Genomic DNA, 21,287 nt, shown 5'->3' with positions numbered 1-21,287 from the left:
AATAAGATGGTTCATATAGAGAAAATAGAGGTATTGATAGTTATTGATAGTATATGAAAACTAGAGACAAGGTAGAGCTCAATAGCTAAACATGCAGTTAGGCCTAACGCCTAAAGGAATTCTACAAGAGAATGGAATGGCTGCCATCATCTGCATGGTTAAAAGCTCTGCAGCAAAACACACTACTTCCATTTGAATGAAATCTATCGAGGTTGGTGAGAAGAAGTACATTTTCTCGGAAATAGTGTGGCAGTCCTAACTGATTCAAGTGGTGGTTGTGAGGCATGGGGCGGAGATGGAGTAATCAACATTAGGAATGCAGAAACAGGGCCGCAGTTGATGCAAATTGCCGACACTATAATGGTGGCAGGGAAACTGCTCGTAGTGTTTCATTAAAAACAAGTTGATGATCATTGTCACAGATCACTGCGACATAATGTGGCTGACGCACAGTGTGAGCTTGATGTCGATTTCAGTGTGTGATGAAACCATCAACCTGACCCGTTCTCTCTCTCTCTCTCTCTCTCTGACAGCCACAATTAAAAATTTGACCCATCCTAGATCCCATCTGGACTCCATGCTGTCAGAATGAGGAGAAAGGAATCTTACAACTCATAATAATTCCAACCTGTAAACATTGAATAAATGCAGGCATTTTGGCAAACCTTTCGTGGGCTAGGGCGACTGAGTATAGTACAAAGACCGAACAAAAGCAGCTGTCCCCTCCAACCAGTCCTATAGGAAACCATCTGTGATGTCCCCGCCAACCAGTCCTATAGGAAACCATCTGGGATGTCCCCGCAAACCAGTCCTCTAGGAAACCATCTGTGATGTCCCCTCCAACCAGTCCTATAGGAAACCATCTGTGATTTACTTCCGGTCCGGAGCGAGCAGTCGCATTTCGCTTCGCTCCACAGGTAATATTACACTTCTTTACATTACAACGGTTTGGTTTGTTTGATCTGAACAATTTTTTCTTAGCTATCAAAGATAATTGTGTAGTTTAGAGTAATTAGAGTAATTATCGAGGCCAGCTATTTTTTCGTCCTCCTAACGTAGTCAACACTGCTGCCTGCTAGCTGCTAGCTAGTCAACACCGCTAGCTAGCCAACCGCTACCGACTAGCAGCGCTGTAATTACTAATACATTACAACGGAACGATTTGACTAGTGCAGTGTTAGCTAGCTAGCTACATAGCTGTCTTTGTCATAGCTTGATAATTGTGTAGTTTAGTAATAGCTAGGTTAGCTAGCCAGCTATTTCCGTCCCCCGCGACGCCATTGTTCCATACCCAGCCAACTATTACCGACGAGCAGCATTGTAGAAACTAAATACGTTACAAAGGAACGTCTTGATTAGTGTTATGTTAGCTAGCTACAAAGTTGCTTTTGTATAATAGCCAACCTCTACCGACTAGCAGCACTGTAGAAACTATTACATTACAACGGAACGATTTGACTAGTGCAGTGTTAGCTAGCTAGCTACATAGCTGTCTTTGTCATAACTTGATAATTGTGTAGTTTAGTAATTATCGAGGCTAGCTAGGATAGCTAGGTTAGCTAGCCAGCTATTTCCGTCCCCCGCGACGCCATTGTTCCATACCCAGCCAACTATTACCGACGAGCAGCATTGTAGAAACTAAATACATTACAAAGGAACGTCTTGATTAGTGTTATGTTATGTTAGCTAGCTACAAAGTTGCTTTTGTATAATAGCCAACCTCTACCGACTAGCAGCACTGTAGAAACTATTACATTACAACGGAACGACTTGATTAGTGTAGTGTTGTGTTAGTTAGCTAGCATTTTCGTCACTTTAGTCAATAAGATTTTCGCAACGTAAGCTTAACTTTCTGAACATTCGAGACGTGTAGTCCACTTGTCATTCCAATCTCCTTTGCATTAGCGTAGCCTCTTCTGTAGCTTGTCAACTATGTGTCTGGCTATCCCTGTTCTCTCCCCTCTGCACAGGCCATACAAACGCTTCACACCGCGTGGTCGCTGCCACTCTAACCTGGTGGTCCCAGCGCGCACGACCCACGTGGAGTTCCAGGTCTCCGGCAGCCTCTGAAACTGCCGGTCTGCGGCCAACAAGGCTGAGTTCATCTCAGCCTATGCTACCCTCCAGTCCCTAGACTTCCTGGCGCTGACGGAAACATGGATTACCACAGATAACACTGCTACTCCTACTGCTCTCTCCTCGTCTGCCTACGTGTTCTCGCATACCCCTAGAGCATCGAGCCAGCGGGGTGGTGGCACTGGAATCCTCATCTCTCCCAAGTGGACATTCTCTCTTTCTCCCCTGACCCATCTGTCTATCTCCTCATTTGAATTCCATGCTGTCACAGTTACCAGCCCTTTCAAGCTTAACATCCTTATCATTTATCGCCCTCCAGGTTCCATTGGAGAGTTCATCAATGAGCTTGATGCCTTGATAAGTTCCTTCCCTGAGGATGGCTCACCTCTCACAGTTCTGGGTGACTTTAACCTCCCCACGTCTACCTTTGACTCATTCCTCTCTGCCTCCTTCTTTCCACTCCTCTCCTCCTTTGACCTCACCCTCTCACCTTCCCCCCCTACTCACAAGGCAGGCAATACGCTTGACCTCATCTTTACTAGATGCTGTTCTTCCACTAATCTCATTGCAACTCCCCTCCAAGTCTCCGACCACTATCTTGTATCCTTTTCCCTCTCGCTCTCATCCAACACTTCTCACTCTGCCCCTACTCGGATGGTATTGCGCCGTCCCAACCTTCGCTCTCTCTCTCCCGCTACTCTCTCCTCTTCCATCCTATCATCTCTTCCCTCTGCTCAAACCTTCTCCAACCTATCTCCTGATTCTGCCTCCTCAACCCTCCTCTCCTCCCTTTCTGCATCCTTCGATTTTCTCTGTCCCCTATCCTCCAGGCCGGCTCGGTCCTCCACTCCTGCGCCGTGGCTCGACGACTCACTGCGAGCTCACAGAACAGGGCTCCGGGCAGCCGAGCGGAAATGGAGGAAAACTCGCCTCCCTGCGGACCTGGCATCCTTTCACGCCCTCCTCTCTACATTTTCCTCTTCTGTCTCTGCTGCTAAAGCCACTTTCTACCACTCTAAATTCCAAGCATCTGCCTCTAACCCTAGGAAGCTCTTTGCTACCTTCTCCTCCCTCCTGAATCCTCCTCCCCCTCCCCCCCCTCCTCTCTCTCTGCGGATGACTTCGTCAACCATTTTGAAAAGAAGGCTGATGACATCCGATCCTCGTTTGCTAAGCCAAACGACACCGCTGGTCCTGCTCACACTGCCCTACCCTGTGCTTTGACCTCTTTCTCCCCTCTCTCTCCAGATGAAATCTCGCGTCTCGTGACGGCCGGCCGCCCAACAACCTGCCCACTTGACCCTATCCCCTCCTCTCTTCTCCAGACCATTTCCGGAGACCTTCTCCCCTACCTCACCTCGCTCATCAACTCATCCTTGACCGCTGGCTACGTCCCTTCCGTCTTCAAGAGAGCGAGAGTTGCACCCCTGCTGAAAAAACCTACACTCGATCCCTCCGATATCAACAACTACAGACCAGTATCCCTTCTTTCTTTTCTCTCCAAAACTCTTGAACGTGCCGTCCTTGGCCAGCTCTCCTGCTATCTCTCTCAGAATGACCTTCTTGATCCTAATCAGTCAGGTTTCAAGACTGGGCATTCAACTGAGACTGCTCTTCTCTGTGTCACGGAGGCTCTCCGCACTGCTAAAGCTAACTCTCTCTCCTCTGCTCTCATCCTTCTAGACCTATCTGCTGCCTTTGATACCGTGAACCATCAGATCCTCCTCTCCACCCTCTCCGAGCTGGGCATCTCCGGCGCAGCCCACGCTTGGATTGCGTCCTACCTGACAGGTCGCTCTTACCAGGTGGCGTGGCGAGAATCTGTCTCCGCACCACATGCTCTCACCACTGGTGTCCCCCAGGGCTCTGTTCTAGGCCCTCTCCTATTCTCACTATACACCAAGTCACTTGGCTCGGTCATATCCTCACATGGTCTCTCCTATCATTGCTACGCAGACGACGCACAATTAATCTTCTCCTTTCCCCCTTCTGATAACCAGGTGGCGAATCGCATCTCTGCATGTCTGGCAGACATATCAGTGTGGATGACGGCTCACCACCTCAAGCTGAACCTCGGCAAGACGGAGCTGCTCCTCCTCCCAGGGAAGGACTGCCCGTTCCATGATCTCGCCATCACGGTTGACAACTCCCTTGTGTCCTCCTCCCAGAGTGCTAAGAACCTTGGCGTGACCCTGGACAACACGCTGTCGTTCTCCACTAACATCAAGGCGGTGACCCGATCCTGTAGGTTCATGCTCTACAACATTCGCAGAGTACGACCCTGCCTCACACAGGAAGTGGCGCCGGTCCTAGTCCAGGCACTTGTCATCTCCAGTCTGGATTACTGCAACTCGCTGTTGGCTGGGCTCCCTGCCTGTGCCATTAAACCCCTACAACTCATCCAGAACGCCGCAGCCCGTCTGGTGTTCAACCTTCCCAAATTCTCTCACGTCACCCCGCTCCTCCGCTCTCTCCACTGGCTTCCAGTTGAAGCTCGCATCCGCTACAAGTCCATGCTGCTTGCCTACGGAGCTGTGAGGGGAACGGCACCTCCGTACCTTCAGGCTCTGATCAGGCCCTACACCCAAACAAGGGCACTGCGTTCATCCACCTCTGGCCTGCTCGCCTCCCTACCTCTGAGGAAGCACAGCTCCCGCTCAGCCCAGTCAAAACTGTTCGCTGCTCTGGCACCCCAATGGTGGAACAATCTCCCTCACGACGCCAGGACAGCGGAGTCAATCACCACCTTCCGGAGACACCTGAAACCCCACCTCTTTAAGGAATACTTGGGATAGGATAAAGTAATCCTTCTACCCCCCCCCCCCCCCCGAAAGATTTAGATGCACTATTGTAAAGTGGTTGTTCCACTGGATATCTTAAGGTGAATGCACCAATTTGTAAGTCGCTCTGGATAAGAGCGTCTGCTAAATGACTTAAATGTAAATGTAACGTCCCCGCAAACCAGTCCTATAGGAAACCATCTGTGATGTCCCCGCAAACCAGTCCTATAGGAAACCATCTGTGATGTCCACTCCAACCAGTCCTATAGGAAACCATCTGTGATGTCCACGCCAACCAGTCCTATAGGAAACCATCTGGGATGTCCACGCCGACCAGTCCTATAGCAAACCATCTGTGATGTCCACTCCAACCAGTCCTATAGGAAACCATCTGATGTCCCCGCCAACCAGTCCTATAGGAAACCATCTGGGATGTCCACGCCGACCAGTCCTATAGGATACCATCTGTGATGTCCACGCCAACCAGTCCTATAGGAAACCATCTGTGATGTCCACGCTAACCAGTCCTATAAGAAATCATCTGATGACCCCACCAACCAGTCCTATAGGATACCATCTGTGATGTCCCCGCCAACCAGTCCTATAGGAAACCATCTGATGTCTCCGCCAACCAGTCCTCTAGAAAACTATCTGATGTCCCCACCAACCAGTCCTCTAGGAAACCATCTGTGATGTCCCTGCCAACCAGTCCTATAGGAAACCATCTGTGATGTCTCCGCCAACCAGTCCTATATGAAACCATCTGTGATGTCTCCGCCAACCAGTCCTATAGGAAACCATCTGTGATGTCCCCGCTAACCAGTCCTATAGGAAACCATCTGTGATGTCCCCTCCAGCCAGTCCTATAGGAAACCATATGTGATGTCCCCTCCAGCCAGTCCTATAGAAAACCATCTGTGATGTCCCCTCCAACCAGTCCTATAGGAAACCATCTGTGATGTCCACTCCAACCAGTCCTATAGCAAACCATCTGTGATGTCCACTCCAACCAGTCCTATAGCAAACCATCTGTGATGTCCACTCCAACCAGTCCTATAGGAAACCATCTGATGTCCCCGCCAACCAGTCCTATAGGAAACTATCTGTGATGTCCACGCCAACCAGTCCTATAGGAAACCATCTGTGATGTCCACGCCGACCAGTCCTATAGGATACCATCTGTGATGTCCACGCCAACCAGTCCTATAGGAAACCATCTGTGATGTCCACGCCGACCATTCCTTTAGGAAACCATCTGTGATGTCCACCTAACCAGTCCTATAAGAAATCATCTGATGACCCCACCAACCAGTCCTATAGGATACCATCTGTGATGTCCCCGCCAACCAGTCCTATAGGAAACCATCTGATGTCTCCGCCAACCAGTCCTATAGCAAACCATCTGTGATGTCCACTCCAACCAGTCCTATAGCAAACCATCTGTGATGTCCACTCCAACCAGTCCTATAGGAAACCATCTGTGATGTCCACTCCAACCAGTCCTATAGGAAACCATCTGTGATGTCCACTCCAACCAGTCCTATAGGAAACCATCTGATGTCCCCGCCAACCAGTCCTATAGGAAACTATCTGTGATGTCCACGCCAACCAGTCCTATAGGAAACCATCTGTGATGTCCACGCCGACCAGTCCTATAGGAAACAATCTGTGATGTCCACGCTAACCAGTCCTATAAGAAATCCTCTGATGACCCCACCAACCAGTCCTATAGGATACCATCTGTGATGTCCCCGCCAACCAGTCCTATAGGAAACCATCTGATGTCTCCGCCAACCAGTCCTCTAGAAAACCATCTGTGATGTCCCTGCCAACCAGTCCTATAGGAAACCATCTGTTATGTCCCCGCCAACCAGTCCTATATGAAACCATCTGTGATGTCTCCGCCAACCAGTCCTATAGGAAACCATCTGTGATGTCCCCGCTAACCAGTCCTATAGGAAACCATCTGTGATGTCCCCTCCAGCCAGTCCTATAGAAAACCATCTGTGATGTCCCCTCCAACCAGTCCTATAGGAAACCATCTGTGATGTCCCCGCTAACCAGTCCTATAGGAAACCATCTGTGATGTCCCCGCTAACCAGTCCTATAGGAAACCATCTGTGATGTCCCCTCCAGCCAGTCCTATAGGAAACCATCTGTGATGTCCCCTCCAACCAGTCTTATAGGAAACCATCTGTGATGTCCACGCCAACCAGTCGTATAGGAAACCATCTGTGATGTCCACGCCAACCAGTCCTATAGGAAACCATCTGTGATGTCCACTCTAACCAGTCCTATAAGAAATCATCTGATGACCCCACCAACCAGTCCTATAGGATACCATCTGTGATGTCCCCGCCAACCAGTCCTATAGGAAACCATCTGATGTCTCCGCCAACCAGTCCTCTAGAAAACCATCTGATGTCCCCACCAACCAGTCCTCTAGGAAACCATTTGTGATGTCCCTGCCAACCAGTCCTATAGGAAACCATCTGTGATGTCCCCGCCAACCAGTCCTATATGAAACCATCTGTGATGTCCCCGCCAACCAGTCCTATAGGAAACCATCTGTGATGTCCCCGCTAACCAGTCCTATAGGAAACCATCTGTGATGTCCCCTCCAGCCAGTCCTATAGAAAACCATCTGTGATGTCCCCTCCAACCAGTCCTATAGGAAACCATCTGTGATATCCCCGCTAACCAGTCCTATAGGAAACCATCTGTGATGTCCCCTCCAACCAGTCCTTTAGGAAACCATCTGTGATGTCCCCTCCAACCAGTCCTATAGGAAACCATCTGTGATGTCCCCGCTAACCAGTCCTATAGGAAATCATCTGTGATGTCCCCTCCAACCAATCCTATAGGAAACCATCTGTGATGTCCCCGCTAACCAGTCCTATAGGAAACCATCTGTGATGTCCCCGCTAACCAGTCCTATAGGAAACCATCTGTGATGTCCACACTAACCAGTCCTATAGGAAACCATCTGTGATGTCCCCGCTAACCAGTCCTATAGGAAACCATCTGTGATGTCCCCGCTAACCAGTCCTATAGGAAACCATCTGTGATGTCCACACTAACCAGTCCTATAGGATAGCACCTGTGCCTGCGTTTTCTCTGCAGATCACTAGGACTTTTTAAAGTAAATAATGAGCCAGTTATTCGATGCAAATGTGTTCCTATGTCTAGCAATCTGCAAGCTTTTGGATTTGCGTACTCTGTATGAGTTGATGATAGTAGACAGTAGTACAACACAGGAATAGGACAGAAGAGGACATGGTTGTACTGTACAGCACATACCTTTATCTAAGAGGACTCTGGCTGGGGCTGCACTTAGACTCTTCCTTTTTAAATCTGATAATATCCAACCCATCTCCTCCCCTCCTCCTCTCGTCTGTCTGCAGGGTGCCAGTGTCACAATGCAGAACTCCTTTAACTCAGTGATATTTGTGGGTTTTCAAGCATGAACTGCTCTTTCAAGTCTTGCCACAACATCTCAATTGGGATTAGATCTGGACTTTGACTAGGCCATTCTAAAACTTGAAATGTGTTGCTTTTTAACCATTTTCATGTAGACTTGATTGTGTGTTTTGGATCATTGTCTTGCTGCATGACCCAGCAGCACTTCAGCTTCAGCTCACTGACAGATGGCCTGACATTCTCCTGTAGAATTCTCTGATACAGATCAGAATTCATGGTTCCTTCTATTAAGGTAAGTCGTCCAGTCAGCAAAGCATCCCCAAACCATCACACTACCACCACCATGCTTGACCGTTGGTTTAAGGTTCTTACTGTGGAATGCAGTGTTTGGTTTTTGACAGGCATAATGGGACCCATGTCATCCTTGCACAGGAAGTCCAGGACCCAGGGCCGTGAGTTCAGACCCAGGGCCGTGAGCTTTGTGTTGAGCTTAGAGGGCACTATAGTATTGAAGGCTGAGCTGTAGTCGATGAACAGCATCCTCACATGTGCATTCCTTTTGTCCAGATGGCTGAGGGCAGTGTGCAGTGTACAATGGCAATTGTGTCACCAGTGGATCTGTCAGGGCGGTAGGCGAATTGGAGAGGGTTGAGTGTGTAGGGGAGGCCGGAGGTGATGTGATCTTTGACTAGTCTCTCGAAGCACTTCATGATGACGGAGCTGAGTGCTACGGGTTGGTAGTCATTCAGTTCAGTTACTTTCCCTTACTTGGGCACTGGGATGATAGCGGACATCTTGAAGCAGCTGGGGATTGTGCTAGCAGATATCCATAGACTTGCTTTCTGCCTTGATTTTGCCTAACCTGATTTTACAGAGAGCTGTGTCTCAAGTCAAGGACGTAGAGAGGCCGGTGTTAGCAAGACTAGGTTTTACCTGCGCCTGTTACTGAATAGCCATATGTGATAGACTGTACATTTATTTATTTATTTTTATTTAACCTTTATGTAACCAAGTAGGCCAGTTGAGAACAAGTTTTCATTTACAACTGCGACCTGGCCGAGATAAAAGCAAAGCAGTGCGACACAAACACAGAGTTACACATGGAATAAACAAACGTACAGTCAATGACACAATAGAAAAGGCTATATCCAATGTGTGCAAATGAAGTAAGATTAGGGAGGTAAGGCAATAAATAGACCATAGTGGCGAAATAATTACAATTTAGCAATTAAACACTGGAGTGATAGATGTGCAGAAGGTGAATGTGCAAGTAGAGATACTGGGGTGCAAAGGAGCAAAAAAGTAAAAACAATATAGGGGTGAGGTAGTTGGGTGGGCTATTTACAGATGGGCTATGTACAGGTGCAATGATTTGTAAGCTACTCTGACAGCTGATGCTTAAATTTAGTGAGGGAGATATGAGTCTCCAGCTTCAGTGATTTTTGCACTTCGTTCCAGTCATTGGCAGCAGAGAACTGGAAGGAAAGGTGGACAAAGGAGGTGTTGGCTTTGGGGGTGACCAGTGAATTATACCTGCTGGAGGGATGGGTGCTGCTATGGTGACCAGTTTACCTAGCAAAGACTTATAGATGACCTGGAGCCAGTGGGTTTGGCGACAAATATGAAGCGAGGGCCAGCCAACAAGAGCATACAGGTCGCAGTGGTGGGTAGTATATGGGGCTTTGGTGACAAAACGGAGGGCACTGTGATAGACTGCATCCAATTTGTTGAGTAGAGTGTTGGAGGCTATTTTGTAAATGACATCGCCAAAGTCAAGGATCGGTAGGATAGTCAGTTTTACGAGGGTATGTTTGGCAGCATGAGTGAAGGATGCTTTGTTGTGAAATAGGAAGCTGATTCTACATTTAATTTTGGATTGGAGATGCTTAATGTGAGTCTGGAAGGAGAGTTTACAGTCTAACCAGACACCTAGGTATTTGTAGTTGTCCACATATTCTCAGTCAGAACCGTCCAGAGTAGTGATGCTAGACGGACGGGCAGGTGCAGGCAGCGATCGGTTAAAGAGCATGCATTTAGTTTTACTTGCATTTAAGAGCAGTTGGAGGCCACAGAAGGAGAGTTGTATGGCATTGAAGCTCGTCTGGAGGTTTGTTAACACAATGTCCAAAGAAGGGCCAGAAGTATACAGAATGGTGTTGTCTGCGTAGAGGTGGATCAAAGAATCACCAGCAGCAAGAGCGACATCATTGATGTATACAGAGAAAAGAGTCGGCCCGAGAATTGAACCCTGTGGCACCCCCATAGAGACTGCCAGTACATAATAATAGATATTTGTAATGAGCTAGTTCTATATACATATATGAGCTAGCTATAAGGCTACTGTATGAATGTATTTTAACTATTATGTACAATATGTACAGGTAACTGCCAAAATAAAAGAACCGTGAACATAAAGTGTCTTAATAGGACATTGGGCCATCACGTGCCGCCAGAACAGCTTCAATGTGCCTTTGAATAGATTCTGTGTCTGGAACTCTATCGGAGGTATGCAACACCATTCTTCAACAAGAAATTCCACCTTTTGGTGTTTTGTTGATGGAAAATGCTGTCTCAGGAACCACTCCAGAATCTACATTTTATATTTACATCATTTAGCAGACTTACAGGAGCAGTTAGGATTAAGGTCTTCGCTCAAGGTCACATCGACATATTCTTTACCTAGTTGGCTCGGTGATTCGAACCAGCGACCTTTTGGTTAGTGGCCCAAAGCTCTTAAGGGGATACTTTGGGATTTTGGCAATGAGGCCCTTTATCTTCTTCCCCAGAGTCAGATGAATTTGTGGATACCATTTTGTGTCTCTGCGTCCAGTATGAAGGAAGGTAGAGGTAGTTTTGTGAGCCAATGCTAACTAGCATTAGCGCAAACCATTGATAGATGGCAGCATTCGTGCAAAACTGAAAGGGTGAACCACCGCATTAAACCATGGCAAGGCGACTGGGAATATGGCCGAACACAAACAGTGTAGTTATTCCCTCCTTGAGGCAATCAAACAGGCAAAATGTCAGTATAGAAACAAAGTGGAGTCAAAATCCAATGGCTCAGACACAAAACATATGTGGCAGGGTCTACAGACAATCACGGACTACAAAGGGAAAACCAGCCACATCGCGGACACCGGCGTCTTGCTTCCAGACAAGATAAACACTTTCTTCGCCCACTTTGAGGAGAACACAGTGCCACCGACGCGGCCCGCTACCAAGGACTGTGGGCTCTCCTTCTCCGTAGCCGACATGAGTAAGACATTTAAGCATGTTAACCCTCGTAAGGCTGCCGGCCCAGACAGCATCCCTAACCGCATCCTCGGAGCATGCGCAGACCAGCTGGCTGGAGTGCTTACGGACATATTCAATCTCTCCCTATCCTAGTCTTCTGTCCCCACAAGCTTCAAGATGGCCACCATTGTTCCTGCACCCAAGAAAGCAAAGGTAACTGAACTAAATGACTATGGCCCCATAGCACTCACTTCTGTCATCATGAAGTGCTTTGAGAAACTAGTCAAGGATCATATCACCACTACCTTACCTGACACCCTAGACCCACTTCAATTTGCTTACCGCCCCAATAGATCCACAGACGATGCAATCGCGATCGCACTGCACACTGCCCTATCCCGTCTGGACAAGAGGAATACCTATGTAAGAATGCTGTTCATTGACTATAGCTCAGCCTTCAACACCATAGTACACTCCAAGCTCATCATTAAGCTTGAGGCCCTGGGTCTGAACCCTGACCTCTGCAACTGAGCCGCCCCCAGATGGTGAAGGTAGGAAACACCTCCACTTTGCTGATACTCAACACTGGAGCCACACAAGGGTGCGTGCTCAGCCCCCTCCTGTACTCCCTGTTCACCCATGACTGCCTGGCCACGTACGCTTCCAACTCAATCATCACGATTGCAGACGACACGACAGTAGTAGGCCTGATTACCAACAATGACGAGACAGCCTACAGGGAAGAGGTGAGGGCCCTGGGAGTGTGGTGCCAGGAAAGTAACCTCTCACTCAACGTCAACAAAACAAAGGAGCTGATCGTGGACTTCAGGAAACAGCAGAGGGAGCACCCCCCTATCTACATCTATGGACTGCAGTGGAGACGGTGGAAAGCATCAAGTTCCTCAGCATACACATCAATGACAAACTGAAATGGTCCAAAGAGACAGTGTGGTGAAGAAGGCGCAACAGCGCACCTAAAACCATCACAAACTTTTACAGATGCACAATTAAGAGCATCCTGTCGAGCTGTATCACCGCCTGGTATGGCAACTGCACCGCCCACAACCGCAGGGCTCTCCAGAGGGTGGTGCAGTCTGCTGAACGCATCACCGGGGGCAAACTACCTGCCCTCCAGGACACCTACAGCATATGATGTTACAGGATGGCCAAAAAGATCATCAAGGACAACAACCACCTGAGCCACTGCCTGTTCACCCCGTTATCATCCAGGAGGTGATGTCAGTACAGGTGCATCAAAGCTGGGACCGAGAGACTGAAAAACAGCTTCTATCTCAAGGCCATCAGACTGTTAAATAGCCATCACTAGCACATTAGAGGCCTATATACATATACATAGACTTGAAATCATTGGACACTTTAATAATTGGAGCACTCGTCACTTTAATAATGTTTACATATTTTGCATTACTCATCTTATATATATATATATATATATATATATACTGTATTCTGTTCTACTGTACAGTATCTTAGTCTTTGCCGCTCTGACATTGCTCGTCCAATTATTAATATTTTCTTAATTCCATTCCTTTACTTAGATTTGTGTGTATTGTGTGTATTGTTGTGAAATTGTTAGATATTACTTGTTAGATATTACTGCACTGTTAGAGCTAGAAACAAGCATTTCGCTACACCCACAATAACATCTGCTAAAACACTTGTATGTGACCAATAACATTTGATTTGATGTGAAGTCTATAGGTATCTGCTAGCATGCTACCATATACCTATTCATTTCCAGTCATTGCACTAACGCTAGTTAGCATTTGCGCTAGTTAGAAACTTCCTTACAACTTCACGCAGAGACATAAAAATGGTATCCACGAGTTCATCCGTCTCTGGGGAAGTAGATATCCTGAAGCATAATTTGTTGTTTTATTGATGGTGGTGGAAAATGCTGTTTCAGGCACCGCTACAGAATCTCCCATAAGAGATCAATTGGGTTGAGATCTGGTGACTGGCATATGGGTTACATAATCAAAACAATGAGTGACCACTCGTGCCCTGTGGATGGGGGCATTGTCATCCTATGGGGCATAGCCATGGTAACCAAAATAATGCCCTGCCCAGCGTTTTTATACGTGACCCTAAGCATGATGGGATGCTAATTGCTTAATTAACTCAGGAACCACACCTGTGTCGAAGCAGCTGCTTTCAATATACTTTGTATTCTTTATTTTGGCAGTTACCTGTACCACAGGACGTTGGTGGCACCTTAATTGGGGAGGACAGGCTCATGGTAACGGCTGGAGCGGAATAGGTTGAATGGTATCAAATACATCAAACATGTGTTTGATGCCATTCCATTCGCGCCGTTCCTGCCATTATTATGAACCGTCCTCCCCTCATGAGCCTCAACTGACCTGTACATATACAGTCGTGGCCAAAAGTTGAGAATGACACAAATATTAATTTTAACAAAGCCTGATGCCTCAGTTTGTATAATGGCAATTTGCATATACTCCAGAAAGTAATTAAGAGTTTCAGATGAATTGTAATTAATTGCAAAGGCCCTCTTTGCCATGCAAATGAACTGAATCCCCAAAAAACATTTCCACTGCATTTCAGCCCTGCCACAAAAGGACAGCAGACATCATGTCAGTGATTCTCTCGTTAACACAGGTGTGAATGTTGACGAGGACAAGGCTGGAGATCATGCTCTGTCATGCTGATTGAGTTCGAATAACAGACTGGAAGCTTCAAAAGGATGGTGGTGCTTAAGAATCATTGTTCTTCCTCTGTCAACCATGGTTACCTGCAAGGAAACATGTGCCATCATCATTGCTTTGCACAAAAAGGGCTTCACAGGCAAGGATATCGCTGCCAGTAAGATTGCACCTAAATCAACCATTTATCAGATCATCAAGAAAATAAAGGAGAGCGGTTCAATTGTTGTGAAGAAGGCTTCAGGGCACCCAATAAAGTCCAGCAAGCGCCAGGACACTCTCCTAAAGTTGATTCAGCTGCGGGATCGGGGCACCACCAGTACAGAGCTTGCTCAAGAATGGCAGCAGGGAGGTGTGGGTGCATCTGCACGCACAGTGAGGCGAAGACTTCTGGAGGATGGCCTGGTGTCAAGAAGGGCAGCAAGGAAGCCACTTCTCTCCAGGAAAAACATCAGGGACAGACTGATATTCTGCAAAAGGTACAGGGATTGGACTGCTGAGGACTGGGGTAAAGTCATTTTCTCTGATGAATCCTCTTTCCGATTGTTTGGGACATCCGGAAAAATGCTTGTCTGGAGAAGACAAGGTGAGCGCTACTGTCAGTCCTGTGTCATGCCAACAGTAAAGCATCCTGAGACCATTCATGTGTGGGGTTGCTTCTCAGCCAAAGGAGTGGGCTCACTCACAATTTTGCCTAAGAACACAGCCATGAATAAAGAATGGTACCATCACATCCTCCAAGAGCAACTTCTCCCAAACATCCAGGAACAGTTTGGTGACGAACAATGCCTTTTCCAGCATGATGGAGCCCCTTGCCATAAGACAAAAGTGATAACTAAGTGGCTCGGGGAACAAAACATAAATATTTTGGGTCCATGGCCAGGAAACTCCCCAGACCTTAATCCCATTGAGAACTTGCGGTCAATCCTCAAGAGGCGGGTGGACAAACAAAAACCTACAAATTCTGACTAACTCCAAGCATTGATTATGCAAGAATGGGCTGCCATCAGTCAGGATGTGGCCCAGAAGTTAATTGACAGCTTGCCAGGGCGGATTGCAGAGGTCTTGAAAAAGAAAGGTCAACACTGCAAATATTGACTCTTTGCATCAACTTCATGTAATTGTCAATAAAAGCCTTTGACACTTATGAAATGCTTGTAATTATACTTCAGTATTCCATAGTAACATCTGACAAAAATATCTAAAGACACTGAAGCAGCAAACTTTGTGGAAATTAGTATTTGTGTCATTCTCAAAACTTTTGGCCACAACTGTACATGCAGTTAGGTATGAATGTACAACAGTATTCTTTAGACTGTACATCTAAACAAACACTTGAATGCACAATGTGACCCATTCACTTAGGCTTCGTTTACACAGGCAGCCAAATTCTGATATTTTTTTCCACTAATTGGTATTTTGACCAATCACATCAGATCTTTTCACATCACATATTTTTCTGATCTAATTGGTCAAAAGACCAATTAGTTGAAGAAAAGATCAGAATTGGGCTGCCTGTGTAAACACAGTCATACTGTAATCTACATTCTAGAGAGGTGATAGAGGATTCTTGGAAATATCCAGCCCCCACAAGACCCTTCAATCGATGTGATAATAGACAATGACTTTATTATCCCAATGGGGAAATTTGTTGTGGATCTGTGCATACATAACACATAATGGAAGATAGACAAAGGACATATACAGACAGTAAATACTGGTAGAAAAAGTTATGTTCATGAGCGATCAATGATCATCTGTACACTATACACTATAAACCACTATACACTATAAACAACAGAACACTCTGTCAACTACAATGTTAGCTGTAGGCCAGCCCGCCACTGGGACAAAGGATAGTTTGGACCTATTGTTTTGTGCCCTTGTACGCTGCAATGTCGCCCCGAGTGGAGAAGCTCAAATTCCTGGTAAAGAGGATGTCTGGGGTCCATCAGTACCTTGTGGGTACTGTGGGCTTTTGTGAAGGCTCTTATATGATAAATGACCTCCAGACCCATCTGCTTGACCCCTAGCACCCTACTTGCAGAGCTAAAAAAAATCTTAACATATTTCTCAGAGAGACATTAGCATTTCCGTACCAGCAGATGATTGAATATGTTAAGATACTTTCAATTAATGACTTGTAAAACAGTGACAATAGAAAACGATCAACATTAAAAGAGTTTTTGCTGTTCTTTCTTAGTACACATTCCCCATTGTAGCTTGTGGTCAAGTACAACACCCAGATATTTATATTCAACACAACTTCGGTTTTAGAAGTGGGAGGGACATAATTATTGTTATTATTATTTTTAAAAATTCAGTCGGATAAACACTCCAAACAGCCTAACCGACCGCCCAGAGGCATCCGTATGGTCCTAAAGCACACCGTTGCCTCGTTTTGTATCAGATTCCAAAAATAAAACTAAGGGGGCCAAAAATGCAATGTCAGAATTGAAGGTGCTCAACAGTGAAAGTTGCACCCTTGCTCCTCCACTACCTTTATGTCTTGCCCCTTGACAACATTCTGTGGGGAAGTTTTTTCCTAAAGTCGATGAGCATCTCTTTGGTCTTTTTTGTATTGAGCACTAAGTGAGAGTTGTCACACCACGTCAAAAAGTCCTCCAAGACTGGCCCGTGCTCCTCTTCATCACCCTGGAGGATGACCAGTGCTGTGTCGTCTGCAAACGTTACCAGGTGTTTACCAGGGTAGGAGTTTTTACAGTCATTAGTGTACAACAGCAGAGAAAGTGCACAGTCTTGAGGAGATCCCACGCTAGTGGTGCACTTGTCCAACATCCACTATCCCATCTTGACCTGCTGTGTCCCTTTGCTAAGGAAATCAAGGATCCACAGCACCAGGCATCCATCTAATGAGAAAGTGTATATCAGTCTCTGAGCCAAGTTGGAGGGCTGGATTGTATTAATAAAAGCTGAGGCGAAATCAACAAATAAGACCTTAGCATGGCATTTGGATCTTCAAAAGCAAATTATTATTTAATTGCCCTCTAATCAAGACTTGCCCTTTACGCTGTGATAATTAATCATTCAGTCTACCTTACGGGGTTCATCTTAATTTAACCCGTATTTAAAAGTTCAGTTATTTCACCTTAGTCTCAGTGGAGGCTGGTAACTTGAAAAATGGTGGAGGATGGGAGACCCACGGTATAGGCATGGAATGCACGGAGACGACAAAGTGTGTTTCAAAAATCGTCAAAGACAAATTATTTTAACCTAAAGCATTTAATAAAGGCATTTATGGTACAATATTATGGGGAATGGGAATGAGAAGGCTACTTACACAGTGATGGAAAGGGATCACAGCAGTAATTGAAAGAGGGTATGAGGCATGAGTTGAGGTGTTCAGAGGCTTGACTTCAGTGCAGTACAGGATTTGACTGGGAAGACAAACAATAACATAACACTACACAGTTAGACAAAAGAGCTACAAAAAAGAGTTAGTCCAAGCAAGAAGTAAAATCATTGATGTGTAATAATGTGATTGTGTTTGTGATTGACTCTACATACAGTAATTCAATAAAATGTATAGGGGTACTCACAGTGCTTGAAGAGGAAACATTCAATTTGACAGTGGATGAGAGGGCACATGTGACGTGGCTTCAGTTCAACGCAGGAGAGAGTTGACAATGATAGTGCAGTGGAGTGGTCATCACCTCTTAATCAGGGAACTGGATAGAAGATACATTTCATTACAGCTGCGCCATCGTAGGTTTGAACAATAAAGTTTCTCCATGATGTTAAACTCAGACATCTCAAAATGCATAAAGTCAAACACAGACTGCGCATCTCGCCCACTTGACACATCAAAGTAACTCAAGGAACGTTCCTGAATAAAGCCCTGATCATCCACATACCTGATGATAACTAACAACTGCAAGCAGTCTGGTGGGGCAATTTTTACCCCCAGGGGCCCAGAGTTTTTCCTTATCTGTTAACCTAACCAGGAAAACTCTGGACCCTATAGGAATGACAGTGATTAATCAGTTGTAAAAAGTTTTTTTATAAGGGCTGTGATGGGACCAGTTTTTTCTAATCACCCTGTCAAACTGCATCAACCTTATACTTGTTCATACTGTTAGGTTCTTATTTTTCAGAGTAAATAACTCATGGACACTAGAGAAGCTTTAACCAAGTTTAATCATTCCCAAAGGTTCTGTACAGCTGTAATCAGACAGCAAAACATTTCAGACATCACAGTTTATATACATCCTACTTAAGACACTCCTCCTCCTTACAGTTTATGGCTCCACAGAAAAGAAGGTAACCAGATACTAACCCTGATTACTCCCTTAAGGGGAACTGACCTCACCTCCTGACCTCAACCCCTCCTTCACCTAATCCACAGATATCCATCTGTTGTCCCTATATCAACACATCGCTCTCCTCTCCTCCATCAAACACATTCCAAAGCCTTCTGTTTTTCTTCAGAGAACCATTAACTTCTGACATAACACCCAGTCTCTTTCATTTCCTATCATTCATTTACTACCTCAATGATCAAAGTTTAGCCGATTCCAACAATATGAATTAAATGTAGACCAGATTTCCTCTACCCAGACACAGAGACAACAGCTGATAGACAATAGAACTCACAGAGCTGAGCTTGCTTTATGCATGCTTGCATCACGCAGGCCTATGCAACTGTAGGCCATAAAACATGTACTCACAACTGTCCTCACTATTATGTTGATTGATTCATTCCAGTTAATCATTTTGTATTGAAAACATATAGGCAGCCTAGCCAGCCCAATTTAGAATATAAACAACATTTTATCAAGTTCACATTTTCTCCTGACACACAAACACTATAAATACATAACGTTACCAAGTAATTACCCTGACCAGATGGACAGAGCACATAGGCTGTATGCAGCTGCTCTTATTAGTAGTCTTCAGTTGATCAGACTGAAAAATTGTCTTGTTTTCATTCCATACAGCATGTCAGATTTCTAATGTTTAGGTGTAGCCTGGGCTGCTGCAACAATTATGTAATTTGTTTTATGCTTGTGTCTGTCAGGAGTGTTTATGTGTTAATATCTTTGCTAAATATATACTGGAGGAATGTGGAAAGCCTACTTGAGCACACGTGAAAGAATGAGCTGCGTCAACCTCTCTCTTTAATCAAACTTTGAATCGATGATGCGATGGAAGCTATTAAATCATTCTGAATTGATTTCGACATTCCAGAAAAGACAGTCGAAAGTTCCATATGTTCAGCAAGTAAAGCATCGTAACATGCAACTACCTCTGCAAGCTCCTTGTAGTTGCCCTTGTTAGCGGAACTTTCCCTCTCGTCTTGTCCTCTAAAAGCCTATTCTTGCATGCCCAAAAACGCAGTGGTTTTGATAAGCCGCTTGAGAACATCCCTGTTTCTTCTTACTTTCTTGTTGTGTTGCACAGTTTGAATACACAGACCTTTGTCATGATCGATGCAGAAGCTTAAATCTGATGTGGGCATTTACATGCTCCCTGCTTTTGTTTTGACGTTTAGCTGAACGATAGATGTTCTTCAAGCCACTGTACTCCCCTTTCGCCCAAGGCTCAGATATTCCAAAAAGCAGGCAAGGCCAGCAATACAGGCGGCTTGATGAAAGGCTCCCTGTTAACCAGCTATACATTTGATACCCGTTGGTATTGAACGCCCGCACCTTTTCATCCTTCTTCATGAAACTGATCTCAGGCAGAGGTCGACCCTCGGGATTTAATTCACACCTTTTCCGTGTACCCCAGAGAATGAAAGGGGTTCTTCAACGACGAAAACTACACACTCGAGCATGTAGCTAGCTACTGGCTACTGAAATTAGCAAGGCAAATTGAACTAAATTGCACTAACTAGGCACAAAAATAAAGTTCTAAAACCAAGAAAATAATTTATAATATACCTCCTCTGTCTCCTGTAATTTGAATAAACTCATTTGAATTGAGTAATATCCAAAAAACTATTCCTTTTCAATCTCTATCCAATAATGTCACCAACTCACCAAGCTTCTCAACACATAAAACCCCAATACAAAACAGTAGGTTCATTCTCTGATCCTAATCCTATGATTGGATGGACAACATCCAATCATAGGTGTCACGGGTGTCGTAGAGATTAGACCAAAACACAGCGGGAATATGTATACTCATCTTCTTTTTAATAGGCAGAAAGAAGGAAAACCGAAACAAAACACACGTATACAAAAACACCGACGATAACAGTCTTGTAAGGCATACAGCTATACACGAAACAACTACCCATAAAATCCCATAGCAAACACCCCTCTTAAATAGGACCTTCAATTAGAAGCAACTAGGAGCAGCTGCTTCCAATTGAAGGTCAACCCAACAAACACCACATAGAAATAGACATACTAGAACATAACCCAACAAACCCGAAACACTCTAAACAAACACCCCTCTCAAAACAGAACATAGCCTAACAAACCCCGAAACACTCTAAACAAACACCCCTCTTAAAACAGAACATAGCCCAACAAACCCCGAAACACTCTAAACAAACACCCCTCTTAAAACAGAACATAGCCCAACAAACCCCGAAACACTCTAAACAAACACCCCACTCAAAACAGAACATAGCTCAACAAACCCCGAAACACTCTAAACAAACACCCCTCTTAAAACAGAACATAGCCCAACAAACCCCGAAACACTCTAAACAAACACACCCCTGCCACGTCCTGACCAAACTACAATAACAAATAACCCCTTTACTGGTCAGGACGTGACAATAGGTCAGTTCTGTTGTATCTTTGGCATCATTAAACTGAAGACTGTTATTTTATCAAATCAATTTTCTGTAATTATTATTACGTGATTAAACTAATCATGTAAATGTAATTAACTAGGAAGTCGGGGCACCAAGGAAAATCTTCAGATTACAAAGTTATAATTTTACTAATATAACTTTCAGATATTTTAATATCTGATCAATTAGTCTTCTAATTAATGAATTATTCTTTACCTCATGTTAGTCTCATTCCAAACGTCATAAATTGTTGGTTATCTGCATGAACCCAGTCTTCGCTATGAATCATCCATGCATCAATTGTTTCAGTCATTTATTTAT

General features: G+C 45.2%; 1 pseudogene; it reads left to right on the top strand.

The window, feature by feature from the left end:
- LOC115174404 (laminin subunit alpha-2-like) overlaps nucleotides 1–21,287 on the top strand; it is a 159,388-nt pseudogene that overhangs the window by 72,778 nt on the left and 65,323 nt on the right.

Source organism: Salmo trutta, chromosome 35 (assembly GCF_901001165.1).
Source record: "Salmo trutta chromosome 35, fSalTru1.1, whole genome shotgun sequence".
Lineage (NCBI taxonomy): Eukaryota > Metazoa > Chordata > Actinopteri > Salmoniformes > Salmonidae > Salmo > Salmo trutta.
The sequence above is the reverse complement of the archived record's forward strand: the minus strand, read 5'-3'. Positions and strand labels throughout refer to the sequence as shown.